Raw genomic sequence first — 17,929 nt, forward strand, 5'->3', positions numbered from 1 at the left:
ACAACAATCATGTTTTCTAACTCTCTTCCAGTCTTCATTTTAGTACCCCTTCTCAGAGCCGGAACATACTAAACCATTCTTTACCAGTTCCATTTTGCATCCTCTATCCTGACTACAAACTGCCTTTTATGCCATAGGGGTTTTTTGTTTTGTGTTGTTTTGTTTTGTTTTTCTCTAATGAAAATATTTCTACTGATGCATCCCAGGATTTAGTTTTCTTTTTCATTGCACTAACAGGTCACACTCAGATACCCTAAGTTTCTGATTGCTAATTCCTGTTCTTGTGGATATTGCCAACCATTTCTTCACTGACCAGCACAGCTCAAACAACAGGAAAATGCTGTTTATGTTATCAGAGATGTGTTCACACTACTAAGACAAGTCAAATAATAATTTACTGTTATTATATATTACAATGGCATACATTTTCAAGGAAAACATTTGCACTTGCTCACTTTTTTTACAGAACTGTACAGTGAGGTCAGGATTCAAATCTCTGAAGCATCAGTGGTGCTTTACAGAAAGTAAAGCGTGAACTCTTTAAGCTGTGTGCTTCATATATTCAACTATGTAAAATGTGCAAAATATTAAGGTTAGAGTGGATACCACAAATCTTACAATAAAGCATTATGTGCCTATCATGGATAACAAGGTGCAACATGGTTGCCTGGTTTCTGGGTCTGAGTGCTCGCCCTGTCCAGAAGAAATTGGCTTGTGTATGTTGTCTCACAAAAATTTAGAGTTGAAATACCTCTGTCAAACAACAGATTTATTTTGTCATTTCTTTCCCCTTGTACATAAAAAGACAGGCACTGATAAGGCAGAGTTCATCTTGCCCTAAATGTAAACATATTAAATAGTAAGATAAACCTATTTCTGCGCAGATTAAAGCTAATTCCTTTTTTATCCTTTTAGGGATACAGGGATGGTTACTTCATTTCCAGGATACAGCTGCAATTCAGCTCAAAATTCAGACATATATGTGTAAACATTTACACCACAGATATTCAAATTAAGTTTCCTGAGTCTGGAGCTGAATGCTACTTGTAATGTTAGGTGATATGAATACTTCTTTTTGCATTATTTTGCCACGCCAGAAGTATTCCCTAAATACCCTTCATTTCCACCATATTTCTCTAACTTTTATTTTATAATTTTCTAAGCTAAATTCAGTTTCTTTTCAGCTCTGAACAGAATACTGAATTCTTTCACACAGTAACAAAGGACCGTGAAGATCAGATTCAAATTAAAACATAAATTTAATTCCCTGTCCTTCTTCCTCCAGCTAAAGAGATTTGTGAATGCTTGCTTCCTGGCACATGAAGTTTTCTTGCCCTGTATTTTAGCTTTCTAATTATTTTTTTTTAAGGATGAACAGAATTTCTGTCAAGCCAAGATATTTTCTTACTTGGTTAAAAAAAAAAGGGAAAAAAAAAAAGAAAAGAAAAAGAGTCATATACTTGTAAAAATTACAGAAAGACAGTTTATGGGCTGTAGCAAGTAAGAACTGCTGGTGTAAAATGATTATCAATTACTCATTTTCAACCAACTATCTCACTGGATCCATCCTACCTACTATATTGTAGTGCATTTATCAACTTAATTCAGGCAGTCATTCAATTTTCTCATTTCATTATTATGTACAGAGAGCAATTGTTTTTGTAATTATGGTAATAAACTATACTCAGACCTGATTTACCCTCCCACAACTTTAGGCATCTCAGTTAAGTGTGTAAATTGTGATTGTTTTTTGGTCTTCCTGGTAAAGATGCTCCCTTTACCTTTTGTAGAAGAAGAAGAAAGGCTGTCAGAGAAATTTAGATGTTAAGTGGCCACAGTGAGAAAACTGAATCAGCCTGGCTGGGTTTTGGTTATGGCCATTAACACACAGGCAGGTAACTGATTCACTGTTCACTGTTCTGAACTGCAGTATGGTTCTGGCAAATCTGGAACTGTTCTTCTTTAACACACTGAATGAAATTTAGTTTAAATTTTTCTAAAGTTTTTCTCCATCTGCTAGCTTGAAACTTTGGAAGACTTTCAGCTTTCACAACTTCTGATATTAGTCAGTTACCCATGTAGCAGGTATACAGTGTATCTCTGATGATCTGGGTTTCTGGAGTGCAATAGTTATTTTTCTAAGGAGGTGTTAGGTCCAAAGCATGCACAGATTATCAATAGCAAGAGGTCAATCTCCTAACAATGTACATGCTACCTATAAAAGAACTCATAAAGTGGCATGAGTAAATGGGTGAATTTACAAGAGGCATTTAGAACTAATTTTAGGATTTTCATATGGTCTCTTGCAGTAGCTTAACAAAGTATTGCAAAAAGTAAATATCAAGAGTTGCAGTCCTCGAGCACAACAGTTTCTGCTCTGAATCCAAAATATCTTTGACAGTTTTTGTTACTTCTTTCACCATCTTACATTGAAATCCTGCTCCCTGCAATTATTTTGGTCTTTAGCATATGATTATTTCCAAATCCAAGAGATATTTTCTGTCTTGACAAAATTATGTATTTTCTTAATAGAAAATGTATTCTTGATATTTGTTAAATGTACTATTATCTTTATCTCTGACCTTTTGTTTTTCAGCTGTATTCATTTTATACAGCCCCTGGGATATAGCTAGAGTATGTATTTTCAGGTTTGTGCTTCTTTGTTCATCAACATTAGCCTTCTTTATTTCTGGTGTATTTTTAGCGAGATTGCATGCATAACCCTTGGGCATACATTAATTTATCTTTGAATGTTTTCCATTTCCCTCTGTGTCCTTTATCTCTATTGATTTATTCTACTTGATTTCATCCTGTGCTTTTACATTCCTCTAAAATTCAGTCTTTGAAATTTAACATCCTTTTTTTTTTTTTTCCTTTTGTGGTTTTACCTGCGTCCTAATTACCACCCTAATTAGGTTATGAACACAATTGCAAAGAGCCCTATTCACTTCTGCAATCCCTTTATATTTACCACACACAGTCCTAGCCAAAGATCAATTTTTTCTCTAAATTCTTCCTTTTTCCCTATTGGATATATAGAATAATGCTGTGCCTTAACCACAGAACTAATAAATCTCTTGATTTATTTATCTTATGTAATGAGACTAAATTTACTAATTCAGAACTTGAACCATTTGCTTTAGATTCCTCATTTCTTCTCTTCTGATTTGGTATTTACAACTCCTGTATGTTCCTATACGTTTTTCAACTGGAGGCTATCAACTTTTTCTTCTTTTGCTCTAGCCTTACTTCAGAGTATGACAAATGACTGCCACTGTCACATTTTCAGATATAAACTGTATTTATATCTGTCTTATGAACAAGTTTACAACCCTGTCTTTCTTTTCTTCCTCTGCTCTTTTTAATGTTTGTTCTTTGAAATTTGTCTTAAATTGCTGTTCAAAATTTGTTCTTTGTTCCTCCTCTACTCCTCTTTTGACTTTCTAATTTATTTTAAGTTTTTGTAGCAATCCTTTGTAGACTTTCACAGCATTTGTGTGATCAATCTTGAATTAACTGTATAACACACCTTTTTCATTTGTATGTGTCTTACAGTCTCTGCCATGGTGCCAACGTCATTGTAATTGCCATGTACAGAAAATTAAAATTGTTCAGGAATGTACTACAGAATGTACTACATTACACTACAACATTACACTACAGCTGTAGTGTAACGAATATTCAATTTGCAGTCACTTGTATACTAGGAGTAGTTAGGTCCAAATACTTAATGCTTCTATGAGAATTTATGTGTGGCTATAGTTAAAAAACCCCAACCCATTGTTTTGTCTTCCTATTTGTTTCTCCTTCCTCATTTAAGCAACTTTCCCTTGCTTACAGTAGCTGGTTTCCATGAGTGTACTCTCCTCCCTGCTGTTCAGCTCCTTCCTGCCGCTATTTCTGATGAATGCATTTAACCTACTGAGTTGTCATTTCTTTCACCTGTTAACAGTTTTGTGGACCAGAAAGCATCTAAAAAGACTCAAGATCTTATGATTTCCTATCTTCATTATATTTATGACTGTATGCCCAGAAAATTATTCTGTTTCTTAGAAAATTATCCTATTGCATTTTTCTTCAATTTGCTTTCTAGCCCCCAAGACTCATAGATTCTGACAAATGGTCAGATTGCCTTCATCCCATGGATAACTTACAGGCAATGATATAGGAACTTCAAAACTGTTCACCTGAAACTTCACTGCAAATTTTGCTTTTCAACAACGTTGTACTGAAGTTCCGAAAGTACTGGGAATGATTTGAAGTCTTGCAGTCTCTTCATTTCAATTCCCAATCCAGTCCTGCAGTGTAAAATACATTTTGTTTCTCTCTTCCTTTCCAGCAGCAGCCTTATCTTTATTTCCCTTTAGTAACTGCTGCAATAGCACTGGGGTCTGTGTGTGTGTGTAACTATGGCTACCTGTGCAGTGATCTCCTGCATAGGAAGGTGGGGTAACACTGGGAGGTGGTCAGGTAAGAGAGCGGTATGATGTGTGTGACTTTCTCCTTGAAACCCTGTTCCCCAGACTGGGGTACATCATCTGCCCACACCACAGCATGTGGCAGTCCCCTCATCCACGCTCTTTGTGCATGAGTGCAGCTGTTTCTCCACCATGTTCTAAAACATTTAATTCTCTTATAATGGCACATGAGTTAGACTAAAAATCACCCACATAACATACATTTTTTTTGTATGACTTCATGACCCTCATAAATTTTTTGTGTGATATTCACTTGTGGTTGTTTCTAGAAGGTTTTAATTCTTTACCTCTTTAGTTTCCTCTCCCCAAGGAGTTCCTCTTCCACCGGCAAACTGACAGGTGGTTGAAAGTTTCTGCATGTGGCTTGGCATCTAATAAGCTCTTCTTTCCTCAGATCTTCTTTTTCTCTTACTCTGTCCTTTCTTACTAGCTCTAAAGGCAGGTGCTCTTGATTTTATTCTTGCTGTGCTCATCTTTTCCAGATATCCTTGCTATGAAATACTGTTTCTGAACACCAGGTAACTCAGTTAATTAACTTGAAAAAATATATTGCTGTCAGATATTTTGGTTAATGTTGTACATACCATATGTATCCACATTTCTCCTTAAGTGTCCTCCTTTGGAAATCAGCATATCCTGCCCTAGTTACAAACTTTACATTGTACTAACTCTTAAGATATACAGTCTGTCACATTTTACAACCCACCAGGCTGAAGTAAAAGAGGATGAACATGACACGAAGCAATCAAGGGTCTGTGAAGAGGGCCCTTGTCACACCTAGTCAGACCCCTTGTGTAATCCAACTAAATTGAGCAGTTTGCAGGAAATCCCAGAGGATTAAACACACTTACCCAAGCAAACCCACTTCCTACCACTTCAGGGGTATAGCTCTGGAAACATGCATCTCATTAAGTTGTGTTAGGCTTCCTAAAATGGCAATTAAGGCTAAAAGGTTGGAGAAAGATAATAAAATGTTATAGGGAATCATCAAACTCCATCTCCCTACACTTCCTTCTTCTCCCCAGCCAGTGCCAGCTGTTTTCTAATTAACCCAATGGTAGCAAGGTGTTCACAGGAGGATATCTAGTGATTAGCCAAAGAATTCTCATTTGTTCAGCGTTATTAGGTCTGTACTTCTAAAGCTTCCTGTTTTGCAAAAGTCTTCAGGCATCGTCAAACTTATGTCTATGCCATATGCAACTACATTAGCTGTATACAAGCAAAGCCACACAAATTCAGCTAAAGTGATTAGCTCATGCTAACTGTTAATAGCTATGCAACTGAGACCAAGACGGTGAAGTGAAATTATCAATATTCTCATTTCCCCCTTTTCCTCAGCTTGCAATCTCTCTTTCCACCTCCACACAGTATTTTTTAACTTCTTTTCCAACACAGAGTGTCAAGTCAGACTCTGCCCTTAGGGACTAGCATGCTGCTCCAGCCCCAGGGTGTCTGGTGAGCAGGAGCACCTCAGCAGGCTGCCATCGCCTGCTCCCTGATTTTAGTAGGTTAGGGTTTAGACCTGGATTTCATTTAGGGGAATAGTCAATAGAGGCAACAGAAGTTATCAGCGCAGAGAAACAGGTACTCTGGAAGACCATATAGCCAAGCTAAGGTCTGGACTGCCCACTGCAGTATGCCTTGAGTCATTAGGCTTTCCACTTAGGGGTCTAAATGTAGGTGGGACAAATCAGTTACAGAATATAGTCATTAAAGCTGATGTCTTTTAATTAATATGCCTTTAAATATTTAAGTAAATTACAATAATCTTTTATGTGAAAGGAGAAAAATTGATCTGCCTAGCCTTGGTCTGTTAAGAGATGCATTGGTAAGTCTAGCAACAAGATTAATTCTGCTTGTCTTAATACTCTTTTTATTTCTGTATGTTTCAGGTCCTAAAAGGTAATTTGCTTCTTTTCTTTAGTAGAAGAGAACACAACCTGCAAAAAATTTCCTGTTATTATTACTAGAATATCTAAGCATATGTAAGACTTTTGTTGATCTGACATTGAAAATGATACTTTATCTACAGTTCATATAGCTGATTTGAAAGAGCATTTCTGCACCCTGTCTGTACTCCTATCGTCTAAGATACCTTCTGAAAACCTACCACAGTTTCTCACACTATTTAGTTACAGAATCACAATAATTTTAAAGTACTAGAGCTACTTTTCTGTTATAAATTTATTTTATTTTGTGCATTCCATTGTGACATCTCCTGAAATTTCATATGCCACTTCTCAAATTTTTTTTTCTTCCTCAGAAGTGCTATGACAAATCCCAACCTGAGTTTTTTCAAAAGATGTAATGTCAAAGTTGGTGCAATGTAAGTCATCTGGGGATGACAGTGATACAGAAGTCGTTTTATGAAATGCAGAAACTTACTCCTGCTATGAAACTTTCTTTTACTTGACAGTGTTTAGGTGCCTGTATTGTACAGTATCTTCTATTATTTCATTATATCCACAGGCAGCTCCAAAGTTGAGAGGTTTATGTAGCTGTACACCACGTTTTCAGTCTAGAGTTCGTTACACTAAAACACTAAAATAAACACGATACTGGTTTAAGTGTAAAATTAAGTAGGATGTGAGAAAGTCTGTTGTAATTGTTGTGGTTTGGTTGTTTTAGTTTTAGTTTTGGTTTGTTTTTTTTTCCCCTTCTTGACAATATTCATTATCTGCTATGCTAGGATAATCTGTTATTTTCTATTTATGCACCAGTCAGAACTGAAAGCACATAGGACATGGTTTGTCCTACTTTCAGTGTGAAAATTAAGCTCCTATTACTGCTAATGATAGCTATGTATTAAACATAGATGGGAGTACATATTCCTTTTATTTTTTGCTTTTAATTCTTCAGGCAGTGTACTAATCTCCAGATTTAAAATGCAGGTGATTCAAGGCAAACGTTCAGTTATGATCTCTGCCTAAGAAGGGAAAAGGCAGCACATCATTAATTAAACTACAAAGTTGAATATGATTTGAAGAGCTGCAACTTTTTTAAAACAAAAGTTTTTAAAGTATAAAATGCCAAAGGTAATTCCAGATGTTTCTTTCAAAACTGTGCTTTGTTGGTAATTAATAAGCTTTGTTGCACTATTAACAGTCCATATAATTCATCTTCTTTCTGTTCAATAATTTATCAAGTGCACACATAAATTCATTTCTCATCTATAAAGGCTTGTTTTAAGATATTTCAGAACATTTATTTTAAAAAGAGCAAATGCTGGTGTACATTTAAGGATCACAACCTATTTGAAAAGTTGTAAAAATTTGCTTTCCCAACTTCTGCCAAGAAAACATTTGTAGTCTTCACAATTGACATTTAATAATCATAGTGTTATAATATATTTTGCCTAATTTTATAGACAGTTTAAAGGAAAATTTTATTAAGAAATTAAAAACATTTAAACTGGGAGTGTAAAATAAATACAGATCTATAAGGATAATAAGAGGGAAAGAAGTAGAGAAGCAGTTCAGTAATTGACACTTCTATTTAAATTTAAGCAGGCTCTAAGTAGAAGCCACATATGAAGAAAGCTAGTTTGAGAAATATTTCAGACAAAACAGTGGTGTGGGTGCTACAGACCTAGTAAGTAAAGAGCTAAAAGATGGAACTGTAGTTGTTCAGTAAGTGAAGCTTATGGAGATCAAATTTAAACAGTTTCTTGATGAGTTGTAAAATCAATGGAGATGGTAAAAGTGTTGAATTAAGCTTACAGAAGACATTTGACTTGATGTTACATGTCACTTTAATTAACAAATGAAAGTTATTTTAAAGCTCTGCAAGGGATATTTAAAAATGATTAAAGATGGCTGATAGGTCTCAAAATGTCATTATAAATTGAGATTGTTCTTGCTCATCATCAAATCCTTTCAGTGAACTCCCTCAGGGACTGGTTCTTGGCACTTGGATGCATCATGTATTTGTTCAAGATGTGTAAGAATCAGTAAAATTATTACTGGCATTGTGTGAGAAAGGGCCAGAGTGAGTGGTAGAAAGAGGCTAACTTCCAGATGCAGCAATAATGGACTTGACATAAAAGGAAGGAAGAGCCATAGGGCAAGATGCGCTCAGGCACTTCCCACAGTCTTGGTCTCCCAAGGCCAAGGGACCTACATTGTCACCCAGAGAGAATTTTCTTTCACTGAGAGCCAAGCAACAGAAAGGGAAAATTATTTCTGATCCTGCCCTGCAGAGCTCGGGTGTAAACCTACAGCTAGAAACAGGGAAAAGGTCCTAAAAGCCTTGGTTTAAATGGAATGTATTTTTGTTTCACAACCCTCATTTAGAAAATCCTATACCTGATCAGGACTGGAGGTATCACTGACACTGGACCCAAAGCCAAAAAATGGGGATCTGCAAGACAGATCTACTCTCCAGCCTATGGGACAGTTGTATGAAAAGGATGCTGACGGGTACAGAAGTAATTTGCCTACATGTCTGGTATTGACATACTTTGTTAATTTTTTTTCCTGTACTTTAGTAAGAAGGATAAAATGGAAATGTTTCAGAAAGCCATGAGAATATTAAAAGAAGAATGAAAAAAATCAAGCTCTGTTTATTGAAAAGCAATTTGTTGTAGTTCAAAGATAGTACCTTGAGCTTGTATTTGGGTTCTGAATCACAACCAGCTCTGTAACCACTGGTACATCCTCCAAGGTCCAAGTCCTATGATAACCTTGGCAAACCATAATGCTTCTCATGCCACCTGCTTGCCTCCCTTACTTGTTAAAAACGTGAGGCTGTAAGTATCTTAAACTGTTCACTTTACCCATGAGTTTTGCTTGGGACAAAAACATTGTTGTAACCATTTTGCAGAAGAGAAACAGGCTCTGAGAGGTTTGATTCCTGGAAAGATACTGGCGTACTACACTACAGCTCTTTGGAGGCTAGATTATTTTTTTTCCTTTCACAAGTTGTGTCTCCTAAAGAAGAGTAATCAGAATGAATCTTGTTAGCGCAGTGCTGGTCTGAAAAAGAAGGGAAAAGATGTATAGCTTTTCTCTGTGGAAACAGCCTACCCAGTTTTGAATGCAGACATTTTCTGAAGTGTGTACTGGACACATATAAGGGATTACGGCAACACAGTACTTCTGTGTTTCTTGATATTCTGATATTTGCAATTGTGTGATTAACATAGAAATAAGAACCATGACACTAAACCAGCAAGGCTCAATTCATATGAATATCAGCACTTAAGACTAGTGATAAATATGTGGTAGCCTGTATGCATAGCTTCTCAAAAAAAAAAAAACAACCCGCTAGATCTTTAATGAGAAAGCATTGTGGAATGCCATTTATTTCCATATCCTCATATTTGCCAATTTTCCTTTAATCACAACACAACCAATAATATTCTTTATCTCATACTACTTTTGCTAGAGCTTTAAACTAAGTCAATAAATTACAGGTAGCTGAAGACCAAAAGACCATCAGGCTTCAAAAGGAAGTATCTTTGAGTGTTCAAAGCCAAAGAGATATTACTTAATCTGTATGTCTTCCTTTTCTTTCCGAATTGCTACTGCCATTACTTCCTCTTCAGTGTTTAGGAACTTGTCAGGGAACATGCTCACCAATAAAGAACATTTTATTAGGGATGTTGCAAGAAACACAGTTGTGACTGAAAACACATCAGAGAACCATTATTAGAAACACGTCTATTGCTGTAAACACTCTGGTTCAACTTTACAGTATAATAAAAGACTTGTTAAACCATCCTTTGCTGTCTATGAAAGCAAAGAGAGATTTTGACCTCTGGAAAGCCAAACCACATGGCCCAGCCCTGCTGCGTGGCCCCATGGCAGGATGCCCTGCAGGGAACAGACTGGGAACAGCACTGCTTGGTCTTGCACGGCTGTGATTTTAGTCACTGTTGCTGCTGCCGGGACACCCATCCTCTCAGAACCGGGTTATGGAGCTCACTTCTGCCGCCTAATGTGTGCTGTGTATCTGCATTATGAAAAAGGAATGTCTTCAGTTTCATAAAAAGCAGGCTACAAAACCCATGCACTAGCAAACTGATATCCATGTGTCAGTCCAGAAGCATATATAAATTCAGTTTAACTGAAGAAAGGTATTAACTAATTAACTAATTAACTATTAACTAATTAACTATTAACTATTAACTATTAACTAATTAACTAATTAACTAATGTATGGGTGATATCTCTTTCTTCTTTTATTACCAGAGCTTCAAGGAAGATTTCAGGCCAACTACGAAAAGAGCTGGTTTCTTTTTCTTTCATTACTTAGAGATTGATCTTTTTATTTTTCAGCAGAAAACAGCTTCCAGGTGACATTTCAAATGTCCTCAGGACCAGCACCATGCTGCTGCAGTGAAAGCTTTACAATTGCCAACAATGAGAGCACCATCAGGTTAAAACTCACTGAGTGTGCCTGAAAATTATGCCTGCAGCAAAGCTGTATTATTTGCAAGAAGTTCATAATTTTATTCTCAGGATATAAAAAAGACCCCAATCAGCAAAACCAAATAAAAAAACAAACCACCAAACCAAGTAATTTTCTCTTAGGAAAGCTGTACAAACGCTTTGCTAGAGTGATAGTGTAAAATCTATGAAGCAAAATTCAGCACTTACCTATCTATGAAGTATTAGCTATGGTATAAGCTTAGTATTTACTTAGAAGACTGCTTAATATCTTTAGTTTACTATCTGTAGTTTAATCTCTGTAGTTTACTTTATAGTTTAATTTATTACTGTGTTACAGAATTCTTCCAAACATTTCTTATAATATAGATATAACTGTGTCAGATATAACTAGATTATGGATAGCTTTCAAAAATATTGAAAATCTGCCCTTGGGATGCCAGACCCTTTTGGTCTAAAAAATCTAATATTTCCTGTCTTTGAGGAGCTTAGAATATATACTGCATTAACATGAATTATGACTGAGGTCACCATGTACCTTATCCTTCCTCATAAAAAATGATCACACAATAGATTGCTGTAAATGCTCTGCAAAGCTTATTAGATCCACTCAAATTTGTTTTCTTAGATGGAAAATGAATTTTTAAAAACCTGGTCTACAAAACAATATCTGAGTTGACTTCTTCCAAAAGACAAAATGAAAATCTACACTATTTTGTTTTGCAATTCAGACACTTTGATCTTGTAAGCACTTGATCAAGTGAAAAAGCTTAGTTCTGACTTATATGAGAAGAATCACTGACAGTTTTATTGTGAATAGAATTATTTGTATGCTCAGGTCCATCTTTCATGAAATGGAATCCAAGCAGATTGCTATATAAAGACATATTTCAGGTAAATTTTGACTTTTTTTTTTTTATTTTTAATTTCTGTATTTCTTTATAGAAAGGAAGTCCCAAAGCTCTAAGAAACCATTAAGGATCAGTGCTTTAAAGCCTATTTATATGGTAAATGGACATAGGTTCTTTTTACTCTGAAAGCAGAGATTGTTTGAAATGCATTACCCAAGGGATTATTTTCTACCTTTAGCAGACAGATGTATTTTAAAGTTAGATTCATCTGTTATTAAGTGTAAATTCACATACTTCAGGATCAGGATGCAGAAGATGATAACACATTGCTGCTTTAATAAATGATCCATAGAAATCCTAGTATCAAAAGGCAGGTGACACATTTGTATGCATTTCTCATACCCTGTTTGGATCTCAAACAGATAGCTGCCAAGTAGAAGAAATTTGCTTTCTTTTTCGTCTAAGACCTTCCTGTTGGTACATAATATATTTTCATCAGGAAAGTATGAATATGTAAAAATCCAAAACAATATAAAATATGTATTTGTATAATCACTCATAGCCAGGTCATATTACTGCAATAAATTATACTGTTTGGTGTAATAAAATGATGATCATAATAAACAGAGAGGCTATCATTATTGCTGTTCTCAATGTTCTGGCACCATGATCATATTATCCTCATTTCAGTCATATTTTTGTCAAGGCAGATGCTGTAAAAATCATAAACCTGATGGTGCATCTAGCATTTTAGAATGAACTGCAGAGAAAAACAAGACCCATGCATGGTTTACTAAGAACAGCAGATGAGTGCTCTGCTTTCCTCTTTGAATTCTGGACCACTGCTTACAGGCTAACTTGCAGGTCTCAAATGCCTTCATGTTAAAAGTGTTATTGTAGTGACTGGAATGGTACCTTCCAATGATGTGGAATGACTGAGGACACACCACATTCCTAGTGTCTGCATCAACTACAAAACCTTCCTTTGGATCTTTGGATCCTTTGGATCCTTTGGATTAGGGTACTGTATGTCAACATTTTCCCAAGCTCTGTTAAAGACAACTTTGTTTTTGCTCTAACTTTTATTACTTATTCTTACTCTTAAAAGCCTAGGTTTATCCCATAATGACATTATCTATCTGAAGCTGATCATCGAGTGAGAGTAAGACAGAGTATTGAAGAGCAGAGTCATGACTCCTAGACTTCCCAAAAGACTCAGCCATATAGCTATTCTTGCGGGGTTTGCTTTAGTGAGACTCAAGCACAATTATGGCCTTGACTCAGGAGCCTCTATTAGGTGACCTTCAATATATTTGGCGAAAGTGCACTCTGAGACTCCAATACATCAGTCACCTACTTTGGTGAAAATGTTTTATATGGTAATTTTAGAGATTGACGAAATCACTGTACTTTTTAAGATACTGTGTTTCTGAAAACTTTGTAATTTTAGCCTTAGTGGTTCTAATCCAACTATGGATTAGCATAAATCTCACAAGAATGTTCCAGTTTTCGGACTGCCTTATTCCCTAAACGTGGGGAGAGGCAAGTATCTCCAGTTACCAAAGTCTGGTCCAATAAAGCGTATGGCAAAGAACATGAATACAGCCAATTGTGAGAAAAAAATGTCAAAGCTAGAAGCGTGGATGAACCCCTGAAAATTTTCAGTGAACATGCATAGTTGACTATATGCATAAATTATTCCTGATACTATAGCTGTAGATACTGGTTCAGTGTGAGACTGGAGTGATGCTTTCCTAAGTGTTTCATGAGCACATTGTGATAAAAAAAACTCTGTCACAAACTAAATAAAATTTATCTGTGCAGTGTTTACAAAACAATGTTTCATACACCAAGAACACCCACACATCCTACTGAACTAGTTTTAGATGTGAGGAGCTATAAGTATGTATCTACGAAGAACCATTTCAGAAATTTGTTATGAAGATAATAGTGTGGCCAAAAGGTAATTTCAAGGTATCTAGTAATCACACAAAGCCTCATACCCTTTTACTTGCTACATGACTAGAATTTAGATTTTATATTTATTGAGACAGGAATTGTATCTTTATCCTTTCAATCTGCATATCAGATTGCATCAGTATGTGTTACACGGTCTCACTGCAAATATAGTTGTTTTTAACACTTCATAAGAAGGGAACGCAAAAAGGGGGAAAAATAATAATCACTGAACATCTAACATTTTTCCCAAGTCTTCTGTTGTGAACTGATGGCATCATGAGATAACTTCTAGCTGCTGTTGGTGTCTATCCTCAGCCACAATTCCACTGCTAATTATTTTTCTTATTATCAATACCTGCAATTAAAATTTTTGTAATTAGAACATCATGTTTTTATAAAATAATTTGCATTTAGTTAATTTCTCATTATTTTGTTTATTACCTCTCACTCCCTCCCACGAATCACAGTGAGATAGTCTCAGAATGTGTTTTCAGAAAAGATTAACTGGTCCTTCACCTGAAACCAGTTAAGAACCATTGGCCTACACACCATCCAAAACATCTTAGGCATACCTGTATGTGAATATAACTTTAGGGAAAACACACCAAACTCACTCTTCATGGAGTTAGTTCGGGAGTGTGACACTACCATTGCTTTTCTTTTTGCCAGGATATGTCAAAAATTAGCTTTCACAAGTGAAAAAGCAGCTACTGCAATTAGAGTTAAGAAAAACTGTGGACAACCAGGAATAACTAAGATCTTGCCAAGAAGTGGAGAGGAACTGTATGGAAAAAAAAATTATTCTACAGTTAGGAATACTGAGATGTATTAAGCTGCAAAAAGACAAGGGAACAGGTTGTGAAGATCATCTTAAGCTGTACATTTGGATCTGGATCAACTTTCTGAAAGAACAGGGATGTTTGTCATTAAAGGTTTAGATGAAATGAAGGAGGAACGTATACTGAACTAATTTCTGAAAGTTATTGAGCTGGTGCTGAATTGCTATGACGTGTGCCAGCTATTAATATGGTGGCATGACCCTCAGTCACTATCTCTGGAAACCTTTCTGTTGTTCTTCTGAGTCCACAAGGACACTGACGATTTTCTTGCATCCTGTTGATGCCATCTGTTGAGTGCAGAGGTCCACTGCATTTTAGCTGCCCACTCCATCTGCTTTTCACTACTAACCTGCTTCATTTGACATGTTGTGTGGGTGGATAGCAGGCTATCACACTGAACTGCACTGCTTGAATAGTTCTTCTTTTCCTCATTCAATATGCTTTCCCATCTCAGTAATATGAATTGCCTCACTGGCACCATGGCTGCAGTCAGCTGTGAATTCCAGCAGTGAACACCAAGCAGTTTAGAGTAATTGTTTTAGGACAAGAATCACTCCTGGCATTTACTATGTATCAAATTGGTGTAAACTATTGAAACTGGTGTATTTAAGCAAGGAGACCATGCACCAACTTAGGCACTCTGCATTTCATAGAGTGTTAGGGAGTGGCCTTAGTTTGTATTTGATATGCTGGACTTGCACTGGCTTGACAGGAAGTAACTATTTTGTAAAATTACAGAATACATGTAGATTTTACCTTCTGTGCCTAGTTGGCATCTAAACTCCTCTCAGATTTTGCTAGAAGTTTTTTATACCTCTTGGCTCATGTTGTAGATTTGTTTCATTTGGATTCATAAAAACCCATCAAGGTTTTGTGTAACTATTCATCATGCATCTCAGGTGGACGCCACTCCTTGCAGCTCTTCCCAGTCTGTACACACTTTCACTCACTTTCAATACACAGTTGAACTTTTTTTCCCAGTACCCTACTATTGCAAAGTAGTTGCTCTTCACAGTCTTTTTACTCAAACAGTTCTCTTGTTCGATGACAGAAATTTATCTACCACATGCCCTTTTGGGTTTATTGCATTTAGCAATAATGTACCATGCGATGACTTCCTAACAACCTACCAGATTTCTGTCTGTGCAATGCACTGGGTTTCTGGTTGTCCTGGAATGTAAGACAAATAGTTACTATCTGCACCCAAAGTGTCCTGGGTTCAGCAGCAGCAGTCAATTTTTCTCCTTCTTGGTAGCTGGTGCAGTGCTGGTGCAGGACACAAAGTAACTCCGTGCTCTGTGTGCAACACATCAAACACAACCTGGACACTTTGAACTCAGTGCAGATATGACACCAACCCACGTGAAGACTGGCCTCATTTGGGACTTGCAGGCAAGAGCTGGCCTGTGTACATACAGTATAGACCAGACTGGCAACACATGTCTAGATGGTTTTATGGACACTTTGGATTCCTACCATTTTCTTCATTAGAGTACTGGCAATTACAAGCTCTTCTTAGTATGGGAAAATATAGAAGATACTGTCACATAAAATTCCCTTGGGTCCAACTGCAAAGGATATTGAGGAAGATTTTTTAAGAGTAATCTTATCCTGCACTATTTAAAAAGAATCCTGGTTATAACAACTGCCTATTTGGTGCTGTGCATTTTAACTGTTTACTCTTTCTGGTAAGATTATTTTTCCAAAAGTTGTGTCTAGTCTAAAAACATAATTTAAGCTCTCTCTCTGCAAACAATGAAGAAGCGGAAGAACAGGCACAGAGGATGATTCATCTCACCAGTCTTATGCACCCATCTATCTCCGTTTACTACAAAGCCATCCCAGGTGGCCACCTTAGACCAGATATCCAGGCAGACTAGATATCCAGGCTTTAAATGGCTGAAGAAGTTTAAGGAGATGAATCCTTGTCTCTAGATGGTTCTAGCCTTTATTTAGGTCTGAGGCAAAGGTTGGAAAATTAGAATTTACTATTCAAACAGTGGGTAATGGGCAAAGCATCTCCTCTTGGGGTATTTATTGTCCCAGTTCCTGGTCTGGAGCTGAAGTCAAGACAATTGAGTAGCTATGCAGTTGCTGTCAAAAGGTGCTATGTACCATCTCAAAGCTAAGGTTCTCTTTCATAAACACTGTGCAGCTGCAATGTCTGTGCCAGTATGCTTTTCCACAGAATTAGTCTGAGTGCCTTCTTATGAGATATCTGGGAAATGTACTGTGCCTGAGCTGTGAAGTTAATCAACTTTGCCTGTGATACCTGAAAACTACCATCTCGTATTAAACTTATTCTGCAGAAGAACTACATCAGACATTTTTCTCACTTGTTTGCTTGATTTAAAAAATCCTGCTATTATGTGAAAACTACTACTTGCTGACTGTCATGAAATAGCTTTCACTTCAGGTTTTGTAGTCATTCTCCAAGGTAATCACAAGTATATCTTTCTTTATCAGCTGAAAGTTAAGGAGACAATTTTATACATTTATTTCTGAAATTTCTACAAAAAGCCTATGCCGAAGTCTCTTGAAGAAAAACCCCACAGGAAAGTTTAAATGCTCTGTGTGGAGTAAACAAACAAGAGACATTTCTGCTGAGACATTCTGATAACAGTAGAAATGCCTTCATTTTACCAAGCTTTTACTTGTCATTCAAGGGCTTTTTGATTGAACAGGTCAAAAACCTGCTGAGAAATATATAATTTCAGGCTATTTATAGAATCCCCCAACTTCAAAAGAAAAGGCTTTACTTAGCACCCCCCCCCCCCCCCCAAATCACCAACCCTCTAAACTATTGGAAAAAGTACGCACAACTAACAACAACTAACCAAAGAAGACAGCTGATGTTTCAGAGGTCACATGCCAGATTATATTAGAGGGTCTAAGAGATGCTGCTTTTCAAAGGACCCATTCTCTTGGCATTAACCTATTGTTCTTTTTTTGCTGAATTGGGGAACTTGAACTGTTTTCCTCTCCCAGGGTCTTGCTTAGGAGGCTGTAGCTCCAAACTCCACCATCTAGAACCTGCCTATGCCACCTCCTTGGTGTCACGTATATGTCAGGTATAAGTCAGGTATGTTAGGTATAAAGCTCTGCAGTAGGCAGTGGCAGAATGAAATGGGAAGAGATTTCAATCTTTCCATTTAGAGTTGCTTTATTGGAATCCAATTCATTGGGATCCATTGCTCACTCGGATGTAAATAGATAAGCATATTTGAAGCCAGATGCCAAACATCTGTGCCTGCACAATCCACCTGTCTCTGCTGCAGAAACAAGGATAAAGGGAAAAACTTCCAGACCTAGAAGCTTTTATGTGGGAAATACAACCTCTGATGAAAAGTACTGAGTGAATTGACTTTTCCTCTGGCTCCAGCAGGTCTACTGGGACCCTAAAATATCTTACA

At 36.7% G+C, this 17,929-nt stretch overlaps 1 protein-coding gene across 1 annotated transcript in view; it reads right to left on the reverse strand.

Annotated features, from left to right (window-relative positions):
• GPC6 (glypican 6) overlaps positions 1–17,929 on the reverse strand; it is a 725,832-nt gene that overhangs the window by 114,711 nt on the left and 593,192 nt on the right. The window lies entirely within an intron of this gene.

This window comes from Pezoporus flaviventris, unplaced genomic scaffold (genome assembly GCF_033815535.1).
Source record: "Pezoporus flaviventris isolate CSIRO_AGI_PZ_B2104156 unplaced genomic scaffold, CSIRO_AGI_Pfla_v1 ptg000003l, whole genome shotgun sequence".
Classification (NCBI taxonomy): domain Eukaryota; kingdom Metazoa; phylum Chordata; class Aves; order Psittaciformes; family Psittacidae; genus Pezoporus; species Pezoporus flaviventris.